The 25,611-nt window shown below is 36.2% G+C and overlaps 1 protein-coding gene and 1 long non-coding RNA gene across 4 annotated transcripts in view; one reads left to right on the forward strand and one right to left on the reverse strand.

Moving 5' to 3' along the window:
* The window catches only part of LOC116588645, a 141,485-nt gene extending 138,137 nt beyond the window's left edge, over positions 1-3,348 (forward strand). The window contains exon 6 of the long non-coding RNA XR_004285032.1: positions 3,055-3,348. This is a non-coding gene — a long non-coding RNA (uncharacterized LOC116588645). The remainder of the gene's footprint in view (positions 1-3,054) is intronic.
* SOX2 (SRY-box transcription factor 2) overlaps positions 1-25,611 on the reverse strand; it is a 675,778-nt gene that overhangs the window by 151,933 nt on the left and 498,234 nt on the right. The gene's annotated exons all lie outside the window — the stretch shown is intronic.

A 25,611-nucleotide genomic window follows, 5' to 3' on the forward strand; every position in this document is an offset into this window, starting at 1 on the left:
TTGGATAGTGTTTCCATAGAAGGAACGACAATGAAAGGTCAGGATGTGGGAACATTGAATTATCCAAATCTCTGTTCAAGCTTTCAAACAAAATACCAGAAATAATGGTATATCCATGTATTTCCTCTTCAAATATAAATTGGAAATATAAGCCTATGTAAAGATCAATGACTCATTTGTTTCACTGGCTGGTCTGGTTCAATAATCATGCTGAGTTCATAGTATAAATCAATAATGAAGACATAAGACTTAACAGGCCTATCTAATTGCTCCATCTATCTGAGCATGCAGATCACAGTGGCTGAAAGCCAGACCCAAGGGCCCAGCCAAGTGTGGGTGCTGCTCTTTTTTCTGGCAGATTCCTGTTAGCTGACTGGGTCCAAGCTGACTGACGTGGGCCTTCATAGTTTCAGTCCCCTAAGAACAGGCTCATTGTTAAATCACTTGCTGCTTTTTCAGAATTAGTGGCAGTATCCATTGCAAAACCTAAAGGCAGGTAGAGGTCTGAGGGAGCTATAACTCAGAGAAACAAGTCCTGTCATATGAATAAGATGAATTGGGTGATGTGTGACTGCAGTCATTGATAAATTTGTGAAGGTAAAGACTTTATTTAGCCTTTAGATAGGAGCTGTTTTCTTGCTCTGTCTGAAGTGTAGTTTGGCTAAACCACCCAAGTTGTAGTGTTGTTTTTACAGAACCATCCAGGTCATCACTTCCCTAGGTCCAAACTAATGGTGGTATGTCAGGCCAGGAAACCATGTTTCAAGGTTTTCTATATTTATGAGAGTCCCAAATGTATGCCTTCATTGGTTTAAAAAATATCTAGAAAATCAAGTATCTGAGGAAACCAAAGGCAGTCCTGAATATACTGAATTCCTATTTTGTGAGTGGGTGCTCCCCCTTAATTTTAGATCCAATCATTGCTTACAGTTTGAACTTGAGTACTTTAAAATATTCAATAATAATAGATCTTTAAATCTTTATTATTTATTTATTTATTTAGAATATTTTATTTATTTATTTGACAGAGAGAGAGAGAGACCACAAGTAGGTAGAGAGGCAGGCAGAGAGAGGGGGTAGCAGGCTCCCCGCTGAGCAGAGAGCCGAGAGGTCCTCAATCTCAGGACCCTGAGATCATGACCTAAGCTGAAGGCAGAGGCTTAACCCACTGAGCTACCTAGGTGTCCAGTAATTGATTTTTTAAAAAGATTTTATTTATTTGTCAGAGAGAGAGAGCAAGCAAGCACACAAACGGGGATCAGCAGGTAGAGGGAAAAGCAGGCTCCCCACTGAGCAAGAAGCCCCAAGTAGGACTTGATCCCAGGACTCTGAGATCATGACTTGAGCCAAAGGTAGATAGATGCTTAACTGACTGAGCCACCCAGGCATCCCAATAATAATAAACTTTAAATGTGCACTTTGGTTTTTAGACACCATCATTAGGTATTTTATTTTTACATGCTCATTAGATAGCAAACAACCTTTTGCTTAAAAAGAATTAAGAGTACCAGGAAAAAGTGGGGGGGGGGGAGTGAGAAACTAACTTTAAGGATTTTATTTATTTATGTGAGACAGAGAAGGAGAGAGAGAGCATGAGAGGGGAGAAGGTCAGAGGAAGAAGCGGACTCCCCATAGAGCTTGGAGCCAAGTGCGGGACTTGATCCTGGGACTCCGAGATCATGACCTGAGCTGAAGGCAGTCGCTTAACCAACTGAGCCACCCAGGCACCCAAGAAATTAACTTTAAATAATTACTTTTTAAAAGTAAGATATATTATATGGATAACATACACTCTATAGATATATATACACTTATTTTCTTTTTCTTTTTTTTTTTTTTCTTCTTATGAGGAAGCTTACAGAACCATATTCTTCCTCCAAAGACAGGCATTTAGAACAACTACCTAAGCCATCTTGCAACACTATTAACATATAAACACTTATTTTCATATAATGTCAACCAATAGAGTGTCAAGGGAAAACATGAAAGTAAGAATCTGCATATCAATAAAACCTATATAAAGACAGATTTAATACTTTTCAGTTAATTAGGTTTTTTTAAAAAAATGCTTACAGTGATACATGGGTTTCAATTACCTAACACATTCTGACTTCACATTTGTTTGGACTGTTCCCTCAATGAACTCAAAGGACTGAAGAGAAATTATTTTTCTTTTTGGAATAGTCAAATGAGGGAAAAATTACTAATTTCAGTTTTCTTTATTTTCAGAAGGCTCCTGTGTTTCATAGATGAGGAAATCATACTGATGACTGAGCCATCCATCGTGTTATTTTGCTGGTTCATGCTACCTCAGTGAAAAACAAGTCTAATTTTTCCCATCTGCATGATAAAAATCTATCACTTTTATTGAGGAACCTACCAGTCAGTATAAACTCATTTATTTCAGGATAATCTAGTCCTTGAAATACTATTGATGACATTTATGTTTAACTGGATTGCAAGAACAGAACATACACAAGTCATTTGGTTCCCAGTTTCATAATTTTGGCATCTGTACATTATTTGGACAAGCTTAGGTTACCTTTGCTTGGCTATGATAGACATTTTAGAATATGTCTGGACTCATGAATATAAATAGTTGTGCAAAAATAAATTTTATAAGACCAGAGCTGGTAACAAAAATCACCTAGAGATCAACAACTCTAAAAGAATCTAGTGTCACATTCCTTAGAATGTCAGATTAAACTAACATGTGCCAGTCAATATTGCTACACTGCGACCCTTGATGCCTCCTAAGCAAAACTATTAAGTCCAACATTCTCTCCTGTAAGCACTTATCTGTAAGGATGGCTAACATGTCCTCTGAAGCAGATATTGAAACTGATTGGACAATAGGTAGATACCAGACAGGGGCCTGGGGGCCGACCTCTAGAAATAGGGGGAGAAAATCTTAATCTGCAACACAATGCTGTTCTCTTGAAACCCTATCATTTTCACTTCCCATGTGTCTGCTGCCTGACTGTGAATGGATTTGAAAAGGAATGGTTAGTGCTGAAAATTGGATCAGAGCTAACATTCTCTCATTTTTATCAGCAGCTGCCAAAGGTCATCTGACATAATAGCTGATGAATTCAAGCCCAGTGGATTTCATTTGCAATTTTCAATTTACTGAGGCCTCCAAACCCCACGGTGATAAAAGCTTCCCCTATCGTGGCCTGTCACAAACATCAAGAAACTGAACAAACCCACAAGAAAGAAAAAAGAGAAAGCTGTGCATCCTCGCAGGTACAGATAAGGAGAACAGGAAGAAATGGTATCATGCAGGAAGGTACGGAGCAGCTTGTGTGGCTAGTTCTCTAAATGCCAATTGAAAGGAAAAGACTATGAAGAACAATCAAATAACTTCCACAGAATAACATCATGTTTCTTTGGGGCTTTGTGTGAAAATTGCCTTCTAATCTCTTACTTGACATGCCCCCAAACAAAACCTTGAGTGTAAATATGCAAACAAATGAATAAATAATCCTCCTTTATATGGTCATTGGAAGAAATGCACACTCTGTGTATGCTGCATTTACCATACTTTTGATTTACAAAATGCATGCTTGTAAAAGATCTTTTATCGTGGAAATGTTGGTCAGCACTAAGAAATCATTTATTTTGTTACACAGAAATGGTAGATCCATTGATTGATTTGCAAGGGCAGTCAAAGGACTGACATCCAACTACGTTTAAGTGGATCTAGACACAGTGTATATCAAAGGTGTATTAGCCAAAAAAAAAAAAAAAAAAAAAACAAGGCCATTTTCTCCCTTGTCAAGCTATTGACAGTGAGCTTAGGGAGGATCAGGGACTGAATCCTGCTTCCAGGAATTGTTCAAACTGAAGAGACCATATGCGTAGTTCCATGGAGAATGACAAGTTTAAAAGCTGAGCAATCCATTTCATCCTATCCAACTTGACTCATAACGTAGCCAAGAAAATAATGGAAAGCAAAGAGATGTTTGGGGTGTAACTGCTGGGAGAATTTAATTTCAGACATGGATGTCTGGATTCCATTCCTACCAAATAGATTCAGAAAGGCTTATGAAATTGGTCTAATGAGGCAAGAGGACTTGGCAGTAGGCATCCACCAACCTGCCTAATGACAAAATTTCTCATGACAGACAGTTGACAAGAAAACCAAGAATGACATCAACAGGACTAGGATATTAACTTCATTTATGTGTTGCTAACTGTGAGACAATCACAACTTGGAAAGAGACTAATTCCTGGTTGAACTGATGTGATTGTGAGTGACGGACTTTTATAGAATTATCCTTTAAATTGTCATAACAAAAAAATAAAACTATGGGCTACTCATCACAGTTGAATCCTTAGTTCTTAAAATTAAACTATTTCTTAAAATATTCTGTTATCAAAAAATTAAGCGACCTTTTAATTCTTCAAAGTTTCAAAATAGAAAAATTTTTCCCTCAGTAGCTAAAGAAGGCAGGAATTAACATTTTGAAATGTGGGATATATAGTTTTATTCTTAAGCTGCAGAAAATATGGAAGACAGCCGTATTTTTGCATTTTTGTAATTTTTTTTTCCAACACAAAATTGTCAGAAAGTCACTTTTCTCCACCCCACTTTGAGCAGTGGGTGTGGTGCATAAACAATGAATTTGGGACACTGAAAAAAAAAATTAAATTAAATTAAAAAAAATAAAGTTACTAGAGGCTCAAAGAGACCTCCCTCTATAATTTGCAGTTTCTATGGGTTCTCTTTGGATTGAGAGCATAATACAGAGACCCTTGTGGTGGTAAAAGATTATTTAATGGGGTCTTAATTTAATCAGTCCTCTAAAATACACATATAACTTGGTGAGAGTTTTTCATTATCTCTGTTCTTCTATGGCAGTGATATAAGGCAAGCTGTACCAATTGATCTGTAGTCACATAGCAGAAAGGTTAATCTCTTTTATGTTCCTTCTATTAGAAAGGCAGATCTTGAATCTTCAGGGCAGAGTCCTAAATTGTTCCTGTAGACTGGTTCGGAGAGATTGTTCTTTCTCATGCCCTATGACTAATTACATTCAGTCAGGCCAGAGCATTCCCCATTTCATTAATTAATTCTTTTATTCCTTCATCTAGCATTTACTTAGTACCTACTAAGTGTAGGACACTATGTCAAGAACCATGAATAAGACTTTTCCTACTTTCAAGCAGTTTACAGGAGCGTGGAATAAAGAATGTTCTAAGTCTGTTTTCTCCTTCCCCCACCCCCGAGAATTGAATTTATGTCATGTAACTATAAAAATTTAGAGGCAAGATGTCACTAAGACATTGACATAGGTTATTTTTGACTTCCCTCCCCCTCCCAAGAAGAACAACAAACAACTATTCAGTAATAAGACACTACTGAGACAATCCTAGAACATGGGGATGAGGCTAAAGCAATCTGCTGGTCCCCCAAACAGAGAGACCAAGACAGATTGCATTAGAAGGGTAAGAAAAATAGCTGAACGTTGGGGGCATTGTCTCTCCCCTAGGCCAGCACAGCACCATGCTAAGAGGTCTCTCCTCTCTCCTACGTCCCCAGCTCCTCTGAAGGAAAAAGAGAACTCAGGGGGACAACCAGCCCTCCCCCTCACACTGTGGATCACTTTGTGGGACCCACTACTCTGATCTTCCCCACAGAGACTGTAGTGCAATCTCCAGGGTTTAATCTCTGGGAACCTGATTGTGACAGAGCAGGAGTGAGGGGCTTGCAACAACGAGCACGCCCCTCTTGGCAGACCAAGTTTATACCTGCAGGGCTCAGCAGTAGTAGTCACAGCCAGCAGTTTTGCTCATCTGCCGAACCAAGTCAGTGGTGTATTATGACCAGGGCACTCAGTGGGTTATGATCTACCTGATTCAGACTTCCCAATGGGTTTTACCAGCCCTATAGCATGGTTTGCACAAGTCCAGGAGAGGAGCCGAGTCACAGCCCCATGTACTGTCTCCCTACCACATCTGACCAGAAGTGCTGGCAAGAAAACCTGGAAGTTGTATAACCCAGCAATGCTCAAGTCAAGATGGGGAGGCAGAGCTGATCATCCTCAGAATAGGCAGAGGGATTAACTCATCATGCTGAGGGTAGCTCCTGGCTTTCTCCTAGATGTTGGGGAAATTGAGAGTTGCCTGGAATGGCCTCTCCCTTTCCTACCAGTGCAACACCTGGAAACTGCAGCAACACCAGTGCTTGAAACAAGGTAAAAGCAGGTAGAACTGAAAGTTCGCCAAGCAAAGCCAGTGGACCTATTCAGCCAAAGAATTTAGAGTATAGGTTCACTAGAGGTAAGACAACTTAGAGCTGCTTTTCCCACTGTGCCTAGGCAGGGAAAATAATATGTAGCCACATTAATGAATATAGCCTCCAGCCTGCCTGACCATGGAACCTAACCAAAGCACACAGGAAACTGCATAGCCCAACCAATAAACCCTGCTTACAGTGCACTTGAACAGAGAGCATAGCCCATGGCTTTCTTGTCTGTAGAGCAAAACCAGTGGTCTCACCTGACCAGGAAATTCAGTGCACATTCTGGCCTGATGCAGATATCCAAACAAAGAGCTATACCAGCCCTGGGTCCCGTCCTGCTGTCATACCAGGGTAGCAAGCTAATTCCTAGCCTCATCTAGAACAGAATACAGTATCCAGTCCTGACCATCTAGTAGCCCTGACCAGAGAATCCAGGCAATTGCAGTGGCAATCCTACAGCCTCACTTCGATGGGGAACCAAGTTAGCAGCCTCATCTAACTATTCTCAGACAGTATCACACTCTTCCTTTCCCCCATCCCCAACTTCAGAGCTTGGGCAGTTGCCTCTCCCCAAAATAGACCATAGCAGGCCTCACTGCCTAAGGACATTACCAGCAGATATACCGAGAAACCCAAACTGAGCTGACTGATAAAAATTAGTCTCTGTTGGGCGCCTGGGTGGCTCAGTGGGTTAAGCCGCTGCCTTCGGCTCAGGTCATGATCTCAGGGTCCTGGGATCGAGTCCCGCATCAGGCTCTCTGCTCAGCAGGGAGCCTGCTTCCTCCTCTCTCTCTCTCTCTGCCTGCCTCTCTGCCTACTTGTGATCTCTCTCTGTCAAATAAATAAATAAAATCTTAAAAAAAAACGTTTAAAAAAAATTAGTCTCTGTCAAAGCAAAACTCTCAAGTCTGGAAGAGGAATCCAATTACTCAAATGTATAGATTCCAGAATCTTCAGAATTTTCAGGAGTCACGAAAACCCAGGTAACTATGACATCACTAAAGGAAACTAACAATGTTCTAATAACTGATCTCATAGATGACTAAATGAAATTAGGGAAACAATGCATGAACAGAATCAGAAGATCAACAAATCAATAGAAACCATCAAAAAAACCAAACATACAATCCTATAAATAAAAAAATATAATACCTACACTGAAGGATTCAAGAGTTTCAAAAGCAGACTTGAAAATGCAGAGAAAAAGAGTCAATGATCTGGAGGATAGGACATTAGAAATTATCCAGTTGAGGAGCAAAAAGAAAAAGAATGAAGAATACCTATGAGATTTACAGATACCATAAAAAACCCAATATTCACAATATAGGAATTAAATAATATGGGAACAAAAGAAGAGGAAAAGAAAGCGGCAAGAAGTATATTTAAAGCAGAAATAGTTGAAAAACTTCCTGAATTAGGCCAGGAGCAAATGGTGACATATTCAAAATATGAAAAGGATAAAGCTGTAAACCAAGAAGTCATAAACTATCTCTGGCAAAGTTGTCCTTCAGAAACGAAGGAGAGAGACAGACTTTTTCTTTATTTTATTTTATTTCTTTTCAGTGTTCCAAAATTCATTGTTTATGCACCACATCCAGTTCTCCATGCAATACGTGCCCTCCGTAATTCCCACCACCAGGCTCACCCAGCCCCCTACTCCCTACGCCCCCTCCTCCAAAACCCTCAGTTTATTTCTGAGAGTCCACAGTCTCTCATGGTTCGTCTCCCCCTTCGTTTTCCCCCAACTCACTTCTCTCCTTCACCCAATGTCCTCCATGTTATTCCTTATGCTCCACAAGTAAGTGAAACCATATGATAATTGACTCTCTGTGCTTGACTTATTTCACTCAGCATAATCTCTTCCAGTCCCGTCCATGTTGATACAAAAGTTGGGTATTCATCCTTTCTGATGGAGGCAAAATACTCCATAGTGTATATGGACCACATCTTCCTTATCCATTCGTCCGTTGATGGACATCTTGGTTCTTTCCACAGTTTGGCGACTGTGACCATTGCTGCTATGAACATTGGGGTACAGATGGCCCTTCTTTTCACTACATCTGTATCTTTGGGTTAAATACCCAGTAGTGCAATTGCAGGGTCATAAGGTAGCTCTATTTTTAATTTTTGGAGAATTTTTACACTGCTTTCCAAAGTGGCTGCACCAACTTGCACTCCCACCAAGATACAGACTTTTTCAAACAAACAAAAGCTGAGGGAGCTCATTACTCAAGCCTTACAAGAAATGCTAAAGGAAGTTCTTTGAACAGAAGTAAAAGAACGCTAATTAACATCATAAAAATGTAAAAAGATAGGATGAATCTTGCTAGTAATGATAAATACTTAATCACAGATTCTGCAACATGGTAATAATGGTGCTTAATTCACTTAAAACTCAAGTTGAAAAGTTTAAAACATGAACACAGTAAAAATCCATTGGTTAAGTGTCTGCCTTTGGCTCAGGTCATGATCTCAGGGTCTTGGGATTGAGCTACATATTATATACATAATAACTACATAGTTACTGCATAAGTACAATATCCTGTTATTAGTCACACAATATAAAAATATGTAAATTATAACATCAAGAGTCTAAAAATGTGGGGGGTAGGGACAAAAAGTGTAAAATTTTGGAACAACTGTGGAAGTGGAAAAATTCTAAGAAATGTACAATTTGCCAAGACTTAATATACAATAAGCCTGGTGTCTTAGAGGGTCAGGCGTTTGACCCTTGATTTCAGCTCAGGTCATGATTTCAGAGGCCGGGATGGAGGTCCACATCAGGCTTCATGCTCAGCAAGGAGTCTGCTTGAGGATTTTCTTCCTTTCCCTATGCCCATCCCCTGACTTGTACGCATGCGCAAGCACGCACGTGCCCCCCCCACACACTCTATCTCTCTCAAATAAGTAAAATCTTAAAAGAAAGAAAGAAAGACAGAAAGAAAGAAAGAAAGAAAGAAAGAAAGAAAGAAAGAAAGAAAGAAAGAAAGAAAAGAAATAGTAAATCTGAATAAACCAATTACTAGTTAAGAGATTGAATCAGTAATAAAAAATCTCCCAATGAAAAAAAGCCCAGGACCAGATGGCTTCACTGGTGATTTTTTTAAAAAAAGATTTTATTTACTTATTTGATAGACAGAGATCAAAGTAGGCAGAGAGGCAGACAGAGAGAGAAGGGGAAGAAGGCTCCCCACCGATGCGGGGTTCCATCCCAGACCCTGGAATCATGACTTGAGCTGAAGGCAGAGGGTTTAACCCACTGAGCCACCCAGGTGCTCGTCACTGGTGATTTTTACCAAAGGTTTAAAGAATAATTAACACACTCCCTTCCAAACTCTGAACAAACTCATTTTATGAGTCTAGCATTATCCTAATACCAAAACCAGGAAAGAACACTACTAGGAAAGAAAACTACAGGCCAATATCCCTGATGAATATAGAGAAAAAAATTCTCAAGAAAATTATCAAACTGAATTTAGCAGCATATTACAAAGGATCATTCATTGTGATCAAGTGGGATTTACCCCAGAATGCAAGGATGTTATAATGTACACAAATTAATCAATGTGATATATCATATCAATAGAAGGAAAGACAATCATCTCAATAGATGCAGGAAAAGCATTTGACAAAATTCAGCATCCATTCATGATAAAAACCTCAACAAATTGGGCACAGAAGGAACATATCTTAACATAATAAAGGCCATATATGACAAGCTCACAGCTAACATCATACTCAGTGGGGAAAGGTTGGAAGGTTTCCCTCTAAGATCAGGAAGGAGCAAGGGTGACCACGCTCAACACTCTTACTCAACACATAAATATACATAAGTACTAGCCAGCCCCATCAGGAAAAAGAAGAAACAAAGTTAACAGAATTGGAAAGAAAGAAGTAAAACTGTCTCTATTTGTAGGTGACATGATTTTAATACAGAAAATCCTAATGAGCCAAGCAAAAAACTATTAGATCCAATCAATGAATAATGAATAAAGTTGCAGGATACAAAGTTAACATAAAAAATATCAGTAGTGTTTCTAAACACCAACAATGAATTTTTTTTTTTTGAATTTTATGAAAAAGAAATAAAGGTATCGATCCCATTTACAATAACATCAAAACAATAAAATATTTAGGAATAAATTTAACCAGGGAAATGAAAGATCTCTACTCTAAAAGCTATAAGGCAGTGATGAAAAAAATCAAAGGCACAAATAAATGGAAAATAATATACAATAAGTGTTCATGGAGTAGAAGAATTCATATTGTTAAAATGAAAATATTACCAAAAGCCATCTATAGATTCAGTGCAATCCCTATGAACTTTCTGATGGCAATTTTTACAGAAGTAGAAAAAACACTCCTAAAACTTAATGGAACCACAAAAGACTCCAAAAAACCAAAGAAATCATGAGAAAGAAGAACGAAGCAGGAGGCATCAGACACCCTGATTTCAGGCTATACTTTAAGTCTATCATAATAAAAGCAGTATGGTATTAGCATAAAAGCAGACAAGTAGACAAAGGATACAGAACCAAGAACCCAGAAATAAACCCCAAGCATATAGGTCAACTAATACTTGACAAGGGAACCAAGAACACTCAGTGGAGAAAAGACAGTGCCTTCAGTAAGTGTTGCTGAGATAAGAGAATACTCGCATGTAAAAGAATGAAACTGGTCTCCTATTTTACACATTCACAAAAATTAACTCAAAATGTTGAATTATATACACAATGGAATATTATTCATTCATGAAAATAAGGAAATCCTACCATTTATAACAAAATGTATGGACCCTAAGTGCTAAGTGTAATAAGTCAGACAGAGAAAGACCAATACTATGTGACTTCACTTATATGTGGAATCTAAAAAAACAAAAAACACCAGACTCAGAGGAAAAAAGTTCAGACATGTGGTTATTAGAGACAGAGGGTGGGGGAAGATAAAATTGGAGGGAGGTGGTCAAAAAGTGCAAATTTCTAGTTATAATATAAATAATTACTAGGGATATAATGTACAACATGATGACTATGGTTAACACTGCTGTATGATATATAAGAAAGTCGTTAAGAAGGTAAATCCCAAGTTTTCATCACAAAGAGAAATTTCTTTTTCTTTTTCTTTCTTTTCATTCTATCTATATGAAATGATGGGTTTTACCTGAATCTATTATGATATTCATTTCACAATATATGTGAATCAAACCATCATGCTATATGCTTTAAACTTATACAGTAATGCTTGTTGATTATTTCTCAATAAAACTGGGAAAGAACATCAAAATAATGGAAAGTTTATACTGAGAATTTAGGTAATGGAATCCCACTGTTGATCTCTACACATCTAACTTCGGGTAAAAGCTGTGTCTCCTTTTTAAAATTCTGTAACGTGTGAATCACTATAACATTTTTTTTTTTTGCCAAGTCTACATATAATCTATACTTATTTACTAAATGCTTTTCTTTGACTAAACTCAGCTTTTTAAAATTAAATAAATTCTATTAAGAGGTCATTATCTGTACTATCACAAAGAAAAAGACTGTATCTTGAGCCATGAATAAAATAGGATTAGAAATATAAACATATAACTAGTATCATATTAGTTTGTGTACTACCTGCATAATTTCATATTTCACTAGTGGTATGAGTACTATCCTTTGAAAAATACTGGTTTGGTGCAAGGTGCTAATAAAGACCAGTGTTACAGTTTTAACCTCCATAAGAATAACAGTTCCATGAGAACAGATTGTTTGATTTGTTTCTTGCTATACTTCCAGTTCCTAGAACAATGCCTAATATATGTTATGTACTAAAAAATAAATAATAAATAATAGACAAGGGCTAGTTAGCTTCTCAAAGATCAACCTGTATTTCTTCTACAGTCATACTCATTAGATTTTGTCAAAATTACTTATTTAATGTCTTTCTAAAGACATTAGACTGGTCAAAAACTTTGTTTTTCTTGTTCACATCTTTTATAATCATTATCAGCTAGAACAATGTCTGGCCCATAGGAGGTGCTCAATAAATATTCATTAAATGAAGGGACAACACCATTCCAAGTACATACAGTTGTTGTTGTTGTTGTTTTCTACAATCTCACTGGTTGTATTGGTCAACATTGGCTCAAAGCTATTCAGTACCTGGCACATTAAAAAAAAAAACTTTGTTGAATCAATGAATGAATGAGTATTTCTCACTACAAATGATTCTTTAGTTGAAAATCAGGCTTTGAACTGAGGTATCACAAATGGATTCATTAGATATGACTGTAAAATCAAAGACTGGAAGAACCATATTTATCATTTGAGAAATCAGACTCAGCTTAAACAAAGAGATGACTTCTTTAATATTATAATTCTTTCTCACAAATTTACTGATTGAATTATGTATTTAATAACTGGGGTTTATTTGAGCAAATCAGCAATAACCTGTGCTACATGTAATAGGATTCAATTAAGATATCAATGAGAATTATATCGAAAAATAATCTGGGGTCAGAAAAGTTTTCATTAAACAGATTAAAAAAATGTTCCTTCTGACAAGTGAATATTGGAAATTAATTTGTTAATGTTCTTGATAAAGTGTTCTCAGAGTTCAAAAAAATTTTCCTTCTGTCTTGCAGAATATGCCAATATATATTGTGACCTGTCCAGAGTCAATTTATTAAGCATGGAAACATATTTCCTCACAAAATATCTATTAGAACCTTCTAGGTTGGGAAACTATCAGATCACAATCATCCCTATGGGAAAAACTTTCCTAAAACTATAATGCTCATAACTACTTATAAAATACCTTCTGTGGCAGACAAATGGAAATTCCACTCATTTCTTCTCATAAAAATATTTTATTATAAAATATGGCAAGTACATAGAAAGTTATAAAAATATGGGTACACACTGTTCAGTCAACATTTTCGATTTTTAAAAAGTGAAGCATAGTTGACACATTTCTCATTTTTATAAGATTTTTTTAAGAAGTAATAAAATATTACTAAAACAATGAAATCTTCTGCATGCCTCTTCCTATTCTTTTTTCATCTTACTTTTCCTGAAGGTAACCAACATCCTAAATTGATACATTCCTTCATATACTATGATTTTGTATATTTTTTACACTTATACAATTTATATGATTCTGTATATTTTTCAAGTTATTATAAATTGGATAATACTGCACAATGTTTCTGGGATTTTTCACTGAAAATTTTATTTTGAGATATATCTATGTTGATATACATAGGACAGTTTATTTTAGCTCTATATTTATTTAACAGATTTATGAATATATCATATTTTAATTTTCTATTCTATTATTTTTGAAATTGTGTTTTCAATTCTTTGGTAATACAAACAATGCAGTAATGAGCCATTTTATATCTTTCCTTCTTGGTTCAAGTGTGTTCTTCCTTCTTGTACAGTCCTGCTCAGTGAGCACTCTTGTATATCCAGAGGTGCTCATGCCCAGTGAATTTCGGACACCTCTTTTCCCACTCTCCCACAGGAGGATGGCTCCAGCAACCCCAGGAGCCAGGTTCCTATTGAGTTCCTGTTGAGTTCCCAGGTACCCTGGCCAGCATCCCAGTGAGTTCAGCACATCTCCCATGGGACGCTTCCCAGTGAAGTCCGTGAACATTCTTTCCTCCACCCTTATCCTCATGGACAACCTTGGCCTGGGCCTGCCATCTGTGAGCTAGCTCTGGTCTGGATCAAGCCAGCAAACCTGCCTTCCATCCAGTGGGCAGCAATGAATGACACCTTCAAACCACGAGGTCTTTGTCCCAGCCTTGGGGGAGATTCCTACACCCTCCTCTTTCCATGTTTCTTCTTTTCTCAGCTCTGAGGTATTCTTTAGAGTTTTACAAGTTCCTCTAGTAGTTAATCCCCTGTAAATAATTAATAATTCTTTTTTGAAAAAAGATTTTATTTATTTATTTGAGAGATAGGGAGAGCACAAGTGGGAAGAGGGACAGAGGGAAAGGGAGAAGCAGACTTCCATTGAGAAGGGAGCCTGATGTGGGACTCCATGCAGGGCTCCATCCCAGGACTCTGGGATCAGCATCTGAGCCGAAGGCAGATGCTTAACTGACTTGAGCCACCCAGGCGCCCCAATAATTCTTTATATAAACCTTCCTACTGCATGGTTTCTGTTTTCTGACTGGACCCCAACTGATATAGGTAGTTTTTCCTCTTTTTCTATTCTTTGAAACAGTTTGTACAGAACAGAGATTATTTATTCATTAAAGATTTAGTTTATATGAAACTATAAAACTAATCTGTACTACTCTCTCTCTCTTTTCTGTTTTTCTTCTCCTCACCTGTCCTGCTAGGAACCAGGTTTTGGTTTTATTATATCTCATTAGTATTTTTGTTTTTATTTCATTAATGTCTGCTTTTATTATTGTTATTTCTTTCATTATACCTTCATTGGATTTACCATTGTTCTTTTTCTTGTTTCTTAAACACTTAACTCAATTATTTTCTGAAATTCTGTTTCAAAATATTTTGAAATTTATAGGTGATTTATGCTTTAAGTAAAAATATTAAGGGGTTGCTTTCTGACTTAATTGCATTATGGTCAGAGATATGTAAAATAAGAGTTTCATGATTTTTTTGAGATTTGCTTTGTGACCTTGTATATGGATAATTTTTACAAATATACAATGGCCTTGAACATTATTCTGTGTATGCCTTCTCTTCTATGTTAGATAAAGTTTATTATTTTTGGCATCAAATATTTTATTGTTAATGTTTTATCTGCTTGATCTGTAAATTTCTGAATGTGTTAAAATATCTAAGGATGTGGATTTGTAAATTTTTATTTGTAATCTTTTCTTTTTAATTTAAAATATTTTGAGGCTATGATGTTGACTGTACACATTTTCATGATTGTTACATCTTCTTGAAGGATTACTCCCTTTATTGTCAGGTGTAATGTCATTCTTTATCCTTATTAATACCTTTTCATTGAAATTCTATTCTATCTCACCAATTTTCTTCTGATGAGGCCATTCCCTCAGAGGGAGGCCAGATAATGAAGGACCTTGTAGGCCTTCACAAGTTTTTTTGGCTTTTCTTTTCCTAAAATAGGAAACCACTAGAAAATTTTGAGCAAAAGAATCACATGATATGACACGTGTTTGAAAGGGTCATTCTACTACACTGTGAATAGAAGGAAAGGGGTGAGGGAAGAATTTAAGAGGCTATTGCAATAAAATTAACAAGAGATGACAGGGGTTTACACTTCCTGCAATGGCAATCTAGATTGTTTATAACCTATCTTCCTGGTTACAGCAATTCATTAAGCAAGACAATGTATTTTTTTAAATATAGAAAAGCTTTTTAAAAGACCTTAGAAAGTAGAGATGTGTATGTCCAATATCTAGGGAAAAAAGAAACCTTAAGTGCTGAGTCCAGAATTTGTTTGACTTTTCCCCTCAAGGTGCTTCCCAATACTAAAAGCAGTGGCAAAGAGGCTAAAAAATTTATACAAAGCTTTCAAGAATCTAGTCCATTTAAGAGGCAATGATTTGGTAATAATCACCAGGATTAAAGCCCAGCTTTGAATAAATTCATAAGATGATTTGGGTTGAGATTGGTATTGGTCTTCACCTAGGTTTTCACCAGAAACCAAAGGAAATTTTCTATAGAAAAACATAATGTGATATAAATCCTCAAAATATCTTTAAAATAATAATGGGGAAAATGAGAAGATATGAATAACAAAAAGAGGAGGAAGGAAGGAAGGAAGGAAAGACGTACGAGAAACATACACAGGATATATATAGATAATGGAGTTATTAGGCATAGCCTTAAAAATAGGTATATTTCATATGTGCATAGAATTAAAAGGCAAGATGAAGAATTTTGACAGGGAATTGAAAATTACAGAAAAAGAATCAAATGAAGAAGTCTATACATGAAAAATACAATAACTAGGTTTAATAGTAGATTAGATACAGTTTAGAAAAGATTTTATAAAACGGAATATAGTTTAGGAAAAAGTCAGACAAGCATGGAGAGACAAAAGAATGGAAAGTATAGAAAAGAGCATAAAAGGCTATAAAAGCATAGCAGATAAATTTGAAGATGAGAGTAGAGAAGGAACAGAGAGGAGGCAACATTTAGAGATAGTGGCTGGGAATTTCCCAAACTGTTAGAAGATATCAAGCCATATTTTAAAGAAGCATGGGATACCCTACACAGAATAACTATGAAGAAATTACAGCTAAGCACATAATAGATAACACTGAAAACCAAAAGGCAAGAATCTTAATAGCAGAGCAAAAACGAGACATTACATTCAAAGAATCAAGAATAAGATAGTTATTAAAAAAAATAAGATGGTTGTTTTCTTAAAAGAAATGAAAGCCAAAGCACATAGGAATTGTTTTTAAGGCACTGAAAGAACTTATTAAATGCCAACCTAAAATTCTACACTCTATGTCTTTAAAAAATGAATGCATTCTCAGACAAACAGAACCAGAAAATAAGACAATAGTAGACTTATACATTTCATAATGACAAAAATGTCAACCCACCAAAAAGATTGAAAAATTCTGGATTTATAGAAACATAATGACATAGTCTCAAATTATATAAAGCAAAAATGGACAGGACACAGAGGAGGTATGGACAAATCCACAAGTTTAGTGAATGATTTTTAACATACCCCTCTCAATAACTAATGGTACAAGCAGATAAAAAATGGTATGAATACAGAGGATTTGGACAATACCATTTAAAAATTAGTTCACTCTCAAACTGCTTTCTTTTTAAGTGCACATGGAACATTTATCCAAATTGACGTATGCTAAACTATAGAACAAGTCACCAGAAATTTTAAAATATTAAAATAACTCAGAGACGGGCGCCTGCATGGCTCAGTTAAGTAACCAATTCTTAATTTCAGCTCAGGTCATGATCCTGGGGTCATAGGATTGAGCCCCATGTTGGGCTCTGCACTCAGCGGGGGAGTCTGCTTGGGATTCTCTCTTTTCCTCACCCTCTGCCCTTCCCTCCACTTGGGTTATAAATAAATAAATAAATAAATAAATAAATAAATAAATAAAAAAGATGATTCAGAGAATTTTCTCTGGATACAGTAGAAATATACTAAATATCAATTATAAGAACAATGCTAAAAATATCACCAAGTTAGGGATTTAACAATAAATACCTAAATATGCAAAGGCATTGAAGAAAAAAAACATTCTGGAAACCAGCAGATATTTGAGTTGTATGATTTGTGGGATGTAGCTAACACTATAATTTAAGGGAATTTAAAGCCAAAATACATATAATAGAGAAGAATGAAGATTAAAAAGAACAGATGTAAGCATCTACCTCAAGAAACTAGAAAAGGAAAAGCAAACTAAATTAAAAAAAAGACTGATCAAGTAGAGGCACCTGGGTGGCACAGTGGATTAAGTGTCGGACTCTTGGTTTCCACTCTAGTTGTGATCTCAGGGTTGTGAGATGGAACCCCACATTTGGGCTCCATGCTCAGCACAGAGTCTGCTTCAGACCCCCTCTTCCTTTCCTCCCCGCCCCCACTTTTGCTCTCTCTTGTGCTCTCTCTCAAAGAAATTTTAAAAAATTATAGAAAGACTGATCAAGGAAAAAAAGAGAAGGTACAAATAATCAATATTAGAACAAGACAAGAGATCTCACAGATATAATAAAAAAGTTATAATTAAAGATATTATAAATAATTTTATGCCAATAAATAGACAAATTTAGATGAAGTATAGAGAGTCCTAGAAAAATATAATTCATTGACAGGAAACAGAAAATCTGAAAATCTTGTATTTATTAAAGAAGCTGAATATATAATTTAAAACTCTAGACTTAAATAACTTCTACCAAACTTTTAAGGAAGAAATAAGCCCCAAATTACACAAACTTCTCTAGAGAAAAGAAAGAAGGGAAATCCTTCTAACTCATTTCATGAAGGCATCATAACCTCGATATCAAAATTTATTAAGAATATTATAAGACATAAAAGTATGAGAAAATTTCTCTCTCTCTCTCTCTCTCTTTCTGTTTACCCCCCTACCCCATATCTTTCTCAGGAACATAGATGCCAAAATCCTAAACAAAATATTAGCAGACCAAATACAATAATATTTATTTTTTTACATTTTTAAGAATTTATTTATTTGAGATAGAGAGCAAGCAAGAGAGAGCACACACAGAGAGGGATAGATAAAGCAGACTCCCCACTGAGCAGGGAGCCTGAGGCAGGGCTCCCAGGACCCTGGGATCATGATCTGAGCCAAAGGCAGACACTTAACTGACTGAGCCACCCAGGCTCCCCAAATACAACAATATTTTAAAAAGATAATATGCCATGAGCAAGGTTGGTTTTACATTTGAAAATCATTTATTTTAAATCATGACATTAATAAAATGATTAGAAGAAAATATCATATGATCATTTCAATAGGTTCAAAAATAGCATCTGATAGAATTCAATACTCATTCATGTTAAAAATTCTTAGCAAACCAGAAACAAAAGGGAACTTAAAATGATAAATGCCATATATAAAAAGCTTATAGCAAGTATGATAATTAATGGTGAAATCTTAAAAATTTTCTCTCTGAAATTCGGAATGAGAAATGGATGTTCTATTCTATTATTACTATTCAACCATTTATTTGAGATCTTAGGAAATGAAATAAGGCAAGAAAAATAAAAAGTATAATGTTTAAAAAGGAAAAAGTAAAATGACTATTATTTATTAAGTAAAATAATTGTATATGTAGAAAATAAAATAAATAACCTAAATGCAAACCACTGGCATTAATAAGTAAATTTAAAGGAATGATGGCTATAGGGTCAATATATAAAAATCAACTGTATTTCTTCTATAAGCCAGCAAAAAGCAAGCAGAAAATAAAATTTTTAAATGTTATCACATATAATGGCACCAAAAAATCATTAAATGCTTAGGAAAGATGTATAGGATCTTTTAAAAAAAAAAACTATCATACATAATTGGGAGAACTTTTTAAATTTAATTTTATTTTTCCACTGTTTCAAGATTCATTATTTTTGCACCACACTCAGTGCTCCATGCAATACATGCCCTCCTTAATACCCACCCCCAGGCTCACCCATCCCCCCAGCCTTCTCCCCTCTAAAACCCTCAGATTGTTTCTCAGAGTCCAGTCTCTCATGTGTTGTCTCCCCCTCTGATTTTCCCCAATTCATTTTTCTTTTGCTTCTCCTGATGTCCTCCATGTTATTCCTTATGTTCCACAAGTAAGTGAAACCATATGATAATTGACTCTCTCTGCTTGACTTAATTCACTCAGCATAATCTCTTCCAGTCCCCTCCATGTTGATACAAAAGTTGGGTATTCATCCTTTCTGATGGAGGTGTAATATTCCAGTGTATATTAAATCATCTAAGTTAATGGAGGAATATAGCACATTTGTGGATTGAAAGACACTAAAAAATGTCTCCAAACTGACCTACAGATTAATACAATCACAATCAAAATCTCAGCAATATACTTAGGGTGGGTATTATGATTAGTAAAGAATTGGGCCTCATTAAAAGAAAGCTGAGCTAAATAACTCAAAAGAGTCAAACTGCCCCACTAAACTAAGTCAAGAAAGGAAACCCAGAATTGAAAGATCTGGTATTTATAATGTGGGAAAACTGTTTGAATTACTAAACTAAAATAAGCTGTAGGAGGGAAAGAATACGATGTTTCCTTTGTGTTTCATGGTCTGCATTTGTCTCTCACATTCATAATCTCCTTTCATAATCTCCTTGAGAATTCTCAGCATCCTCAGATAGAAGATCATCATTCCCATCCTCCATTAAGGAAACTAAGGCTCAGAGAGGATTTCAGAGGTCAAAGCCCCTTCTAACTAAAATTGGGGTTAGAATACAGTCTTTCTTCTTGATTTTTGTTCAAAGACACTTCCAAAAATAATATGTTATAAGATGACATACTATACACACCATACATACTACATTCAGGGAATGTAGGTACATTCTTAGTGTTATTTGAAATATCAGGTATATGAAAACATGAAAAGGAAGATATATACACATGGCTATTACTAGATGCATGCTTTTGAATTCACTCTTCCTTTATCTTAGAATGTCCCTCACTCCTTTATTGCCCAGCAAATTTTAAGTTGTCCATTTAAACTCCACTGTAACACTCCTCTCAGCAATTATCCTCTTCACAAATGCAGAGTTCATCATTGAGTTCATTTTCAGAAGAGCATTGTGTAGAGATTAAGAGCAAGGACTTTAGAGTCAGGCTTTGAGATGGCATTTTAGGTCTCACATTTAATAGTTTTATAACTTTGGATAATATATTTGGCCTTTCAATGTGTGTATTTCCTAACTATAAAATAAAGATGATAGCACTATCATCCATCTTTTAGGATTGTTGCAAAAATTAAATAAGTTAATATATGTAAAGTCCTAGAACAGTGCACAGTCAATGGTTAAGTATTATATAGGTGATAGCTGGGATTAATATTATTCAAAATTAATACTGTTCCAAAATTATTTATTGTACACCTACAAAATGCCAGTGACTTGCTAATAAGCTTAGTTGACACAAAGAATTGATACAAAGTTTCCTGCTCTGTAGTGGGGGAGACAGATAATACACAAATAATAAGTAAACAAAACAATTTCAGATACCAAAATTTGTATAATGGACACAAATACAGGGAGGTAATAGAGATTAGTAGGTGGTCTGCTTTAAGGAGGATGGTTAGAGAAGTAATACATAAGTGATTAGAGTGGGGTGTACGTCTTCATTACTAATAATGAATAATGAGATGAGCCATGAGGGGATCTGGGAGAATATTCCAGGCAGGAGGAAAAATAGTGCTGAAATGTCAAGATCAGAACAAGTTTGGTGTGTCTGAGAACAAAAATGGGAACAGCATGGGTACGGAATGATGGAAAAAATAAGAGAGGTAGTAGATGAAATTGGTGAGGGGAACAGTGTTGGATTATGTAGGATTTTGTTGGCCATGGAAAGAAGTTTTGATTTTATGAGTAGCTAGAAACCATTGCAGTAAGTTATAAGAAGTAAAGAGATATGATTTGATCAATGTTTTGGAAAGATCACCCTGACTTCTCTGTGGCTTTGGTTATTTAGGATCTTTCATGATTCCATACAAATTTTAGGGTTGTTTTAGTCTGTAATCACTCCTTTGGGACACAGTATTTAGTATATGTTTCTCTTCTTGGATTTTTCACACCGACTCACAATGAATTATTATATAGGTTTACAATTTCCCAATTATACTATTAGTTTCTCGAAGACATGGAATATACTTTTTTTGTGTGTGTTTATGTAGTTGTATTTCTAGCACCAAACAGAGAAACTCATATGTGCTATGTGATCAATAAGTGCTGGTTAGATTGAATTAAAAGAATTCCAAGAGGAGTACAAATGAGGAAGTTTAGAGTTGGAAGAAATTATATACAACAGAGGAAAGTATCAAATAAAGCTTTTTAGACCACATGGCAGTTGTGATGGGACCTTAAAGCATACTTGCATGTAGACAGCCAACCATGAGAAAAAAAAGAGCCTTCTCAGAAGAGAAGTGTGCACAAATGTTGAGAAGGTGGGAAAACCAATGTGTGTCCAGTATACAACCTTGGTTGGTTGGAGTACAGTGGGTGTCAAAGAGAGCACTGGAAGGTAAAGTTGTAGAGTAAGTTGAACCCAGATCAGAGAATATTTTGAATACCAGGTCAGGAAATCTGAGCTTTCTCTTATAAGCACTGGGGTAGGGTGGGACATGGAAGGTTTCTGAGGAGAGAGTCTTGTAAACTGTCAGAGTTGTGCATTAGGATGTTAAATCTGGTACAGTAAGCAACGACTCCAACTTTCTCTGATTGCAGTAGCTCTCTCTAAAAGTAGCTCCTGTGTTGATTGGGATTGTCATTATTCTCTTACCTCTTGTCTGTATTATTTTATCTTTTATTGGGTTGACTGATGGAAAAACTAGGACAGTTTTCTTTAAGAACTCTAGTTTGATTATCACTCTGCATTAAACTACCTGTTTCTGTGCTGCTTTCTTATGTACTTTCTTGCACATTTCTCAGGATTTGTCTTTATTTTCTCCCCACTGCATTCGCCCCCCCCCCCCCGCAAAAATCCTCCAAGACAGGTCTCAGGCTTCTTACCTAAGTCATATGGCTAAGGGGAGGGGAACCAGTTCAGGTTCTGCAAAGCTCTGTGCCACACACCGGCCAGGCCTCGCCTGATCATCAGGTTGCCCAGGAAGTTCTGAAGTTGCATCTCGGTCTTTTTATAATCTCAGCTGAGCTTTTGGGAAGCCTTTTTTTTTTGGTCTCTACCATGAAAACATGCTGTTAAAAAACTGTTCTGCTCCCAACAGAGAACCCCTCTATCCTTTGCTTTCTCTCCTGAGTAGCTTCCCAATGCTTTCAAAGATAGTTCCCTTCTTGTCACAGTTGTATTGGCATCCCAAGCAGAAAGTGTCCTTTTGTCACTTTTCCATCCTTGGTTTCTTCTAAGCTTGCTCCATGTGGGTTATACTTATATCACCAACAAACACAGAGCTCAAATGGTCAGACTGGACCAAAGACGAAAAGAATTATTCTGACTGCAGAGTTACAGGAACACAAAATCATTTCTCAATTAAAATTACATCACTCATCTTTTTTTCTTTTGGGGAACCCAGATAATACCATTCTCACCATTGTAATGAATTTTGTATAAGTAAGGAATTAAAGAAATTGTTTTAAAAATGTCTTAGCTACCAATAAAATATGACAAATACATTGATATTTTAAGCTTCATAATAAGAGTCTACTGACATGCCATTAAAATGATAAATTTTTTAAAAAGATTTTTATTTATTTGACAGCGAGAGATCACAAGTAGGCAGAGAGGCAGGCAGAGAAAGAGGGGGAAGCAGGCTCCCTGCTGAGCAGAGAGCCCTACGTGGGGCTCTATCCCAGGACCTGGGATCATGACCTGAGCTGAAGGCAGAGGCTTTAACCCACTGAGCCACCCAGGCACCCCTAAAATGATAAATTTTAAATATTTTCCCTCTACTTAAAAAAAGTATTATTTTCTATATATTTATTCTAGAATATACATAAAGGCCAAAGTAGAATATACTCTCCAGGGAATACTACTATTATAATTTTATAAATATTCTTTTATTCTTTTCCTATGTATACACATTAATTTTTTTAAAAATAGGATTATATAGTACAGACTATTTTGTGATGGGCCTTTTAACCTAACACTATATTATGAACATTATGGTATTAGATTATCTATTTATATAACATTTTATTATGATTTCATTGTATATCATATAGCTGTGTCATAATTTGTTTAATTCCATTTTGTAGGACATTTACATTGCCCTCTTTTTGCTCCTAAAGGCAAAATAACCATGCAACAAAATCTTTGATATCTATGAAAATTTTGAGTGATAAATTCCTAGAAACCTGAGTCAACAGGTATTGAAAATATCATGGATTTGGAAATGTTTTCAGTTTACTATAATAAACTGGGAGACAGTTCCATCCTCAGTTCTCTAAGCTTAGAAGTAGCCTGGGGGAACCCTGGGGGCCTGGATGGTTCAGTTGGTTAAGTGAGAACTCCTGGTTTCATCTCAGGTCATGATCTCAGTGGCGTGAGGTCGAGCTCTGTGTCGGCTCTGTGCTCCACAGTGAGTCTGCTTGAGACTCTCTGTTCCCCTCTCTGTATGCCCCTCTCCACTGCGCATGCTCTTTCTCTCAAATAAATAAATCTTTTTTTAAAAAAGTGGCTTGGAGGGGCACCTGAGTGGCTCAGTGGGTTAAAGCCTCTGCCTTCTGCTCAGGTCATGATCCCAGGATCCTGGGATCGAGCCTCACATCAGGCTCTCTGCTCAGCAGAGAGCCTGCTTCCCTTCCTCTCTCTCTGCCTGCCTATCTGCCTACTTGTGATCTCTGTCTGTCAAATAAATAAATAAAATTAAAAAAAATAAAAGTGGCTTGGAGTCATCATATACACACACATGACAAAGTTTGCTCCATAGGCATCTTTAGAATATCCCAGTTTATAAATATCAAAAATTACAAATGAACATAGTGGGCAAAAAAAAGAGGGGAAAAAACCATAAAAGAGACTTTTAACTATAGAGAATAAACTGAGGGTTGATGGAGGGAGACGGGTGGGGGGATGGACTAAATGGGTGATGGGTATTAAGGAGGGCACTTTTTATGATGAGCACTGGGTGTTGCATGTAAGTGATTGCATGTAAGTGATTGCAAGTGGTGTTGCATGTAAGTGATGAATCACTAAATTCTACTCCTGGAACCAATACTACACTATTTGTTAACTAACTGGAATTTAAATAAAAACTTGAAACAAACGAATAAATAAATAAAATTTTAAAAAGTGCAAAAAATATTACATTATAGATACGCTCACAAAGCTTCAAAAAGTAAAAGGCTATTTGCTGCTTCACTTCTTGCAAATATAACTAGGGTAAATGAATTATCATTAGGCTGATTAATTAATCATTAATTAGGCCAAATTAATCATTCTGTATTAGTTCCATTATGCAGAAATTGCCTTCATTACTGCGGGAACTATACTCTTGGTTTAGACGTCCTTGTGATTGGGTAGAACTAACAGTGAAAGTAAACAAGCAGATTCTCAACAGGCTAGTGTAGTGATTGTTGCTGTAGTAAGCAGGACAGTGGTTGACTACAGGAACCCAAAAGGAACCAAAAGGCCAACCTGAGACATAGCATCTCTCGGGTATATACAGTTATACAGCACAAATTCTGGAGTTATACAGCACAAATTTCCATTTCATTTTAACTCTTTTCCTTTCCTAGATATTTCCTTACCAATCCTTTCACTCATCCTCCATGTTGCTTTCTAACCACTACTTTCTATCCATTTCCCTAGCCAGAACACATATACATACACACTCCTTCCCATGGTCCCAAAATACTGTTCCCTAGTTCTAGATTCTCGCTTCTCTGTGACCTTTACAACTGATTGTCTACCCTTCCTCAAACACAATTTTCATTATTTCATTTCCTATTTAGGAATGCTTAGGGACCTCCAAGTTTTATCTTCTCTCATCCCTCAGTCTGAGACCCTTATCGATGGTCTCAACACAAGTTCATCAACCTTCCAGGGATATTTTGTTACTCTCTGACCCAAAGGAATCACTGTGGCCCCATATGAGATATATGAGTACATTCTCATAGAGCTTTTCTCCTAAAAATTCTTTATTACATTCATTAGCCTAGTTTTCCACTTCCTTTTTTTTTTTTTTTTAAGATTTTATTTATTTATTTGAGAGAGTAAGAGAGAGAAGCACAA

Source organism: Mustela erminea, chromosome 1 (genome assembly GCF_009829155.1).
Source record: "Mustela erminea isolate mMusErm1 chromosome 1, mMusErm1.Pri, whole genome shotgun sequence".
NCBI lineage: Eukaryota > Metazoa > Chordata > Mammalia > Carnivora > Mustelidae > Mustela > Mustela erminea.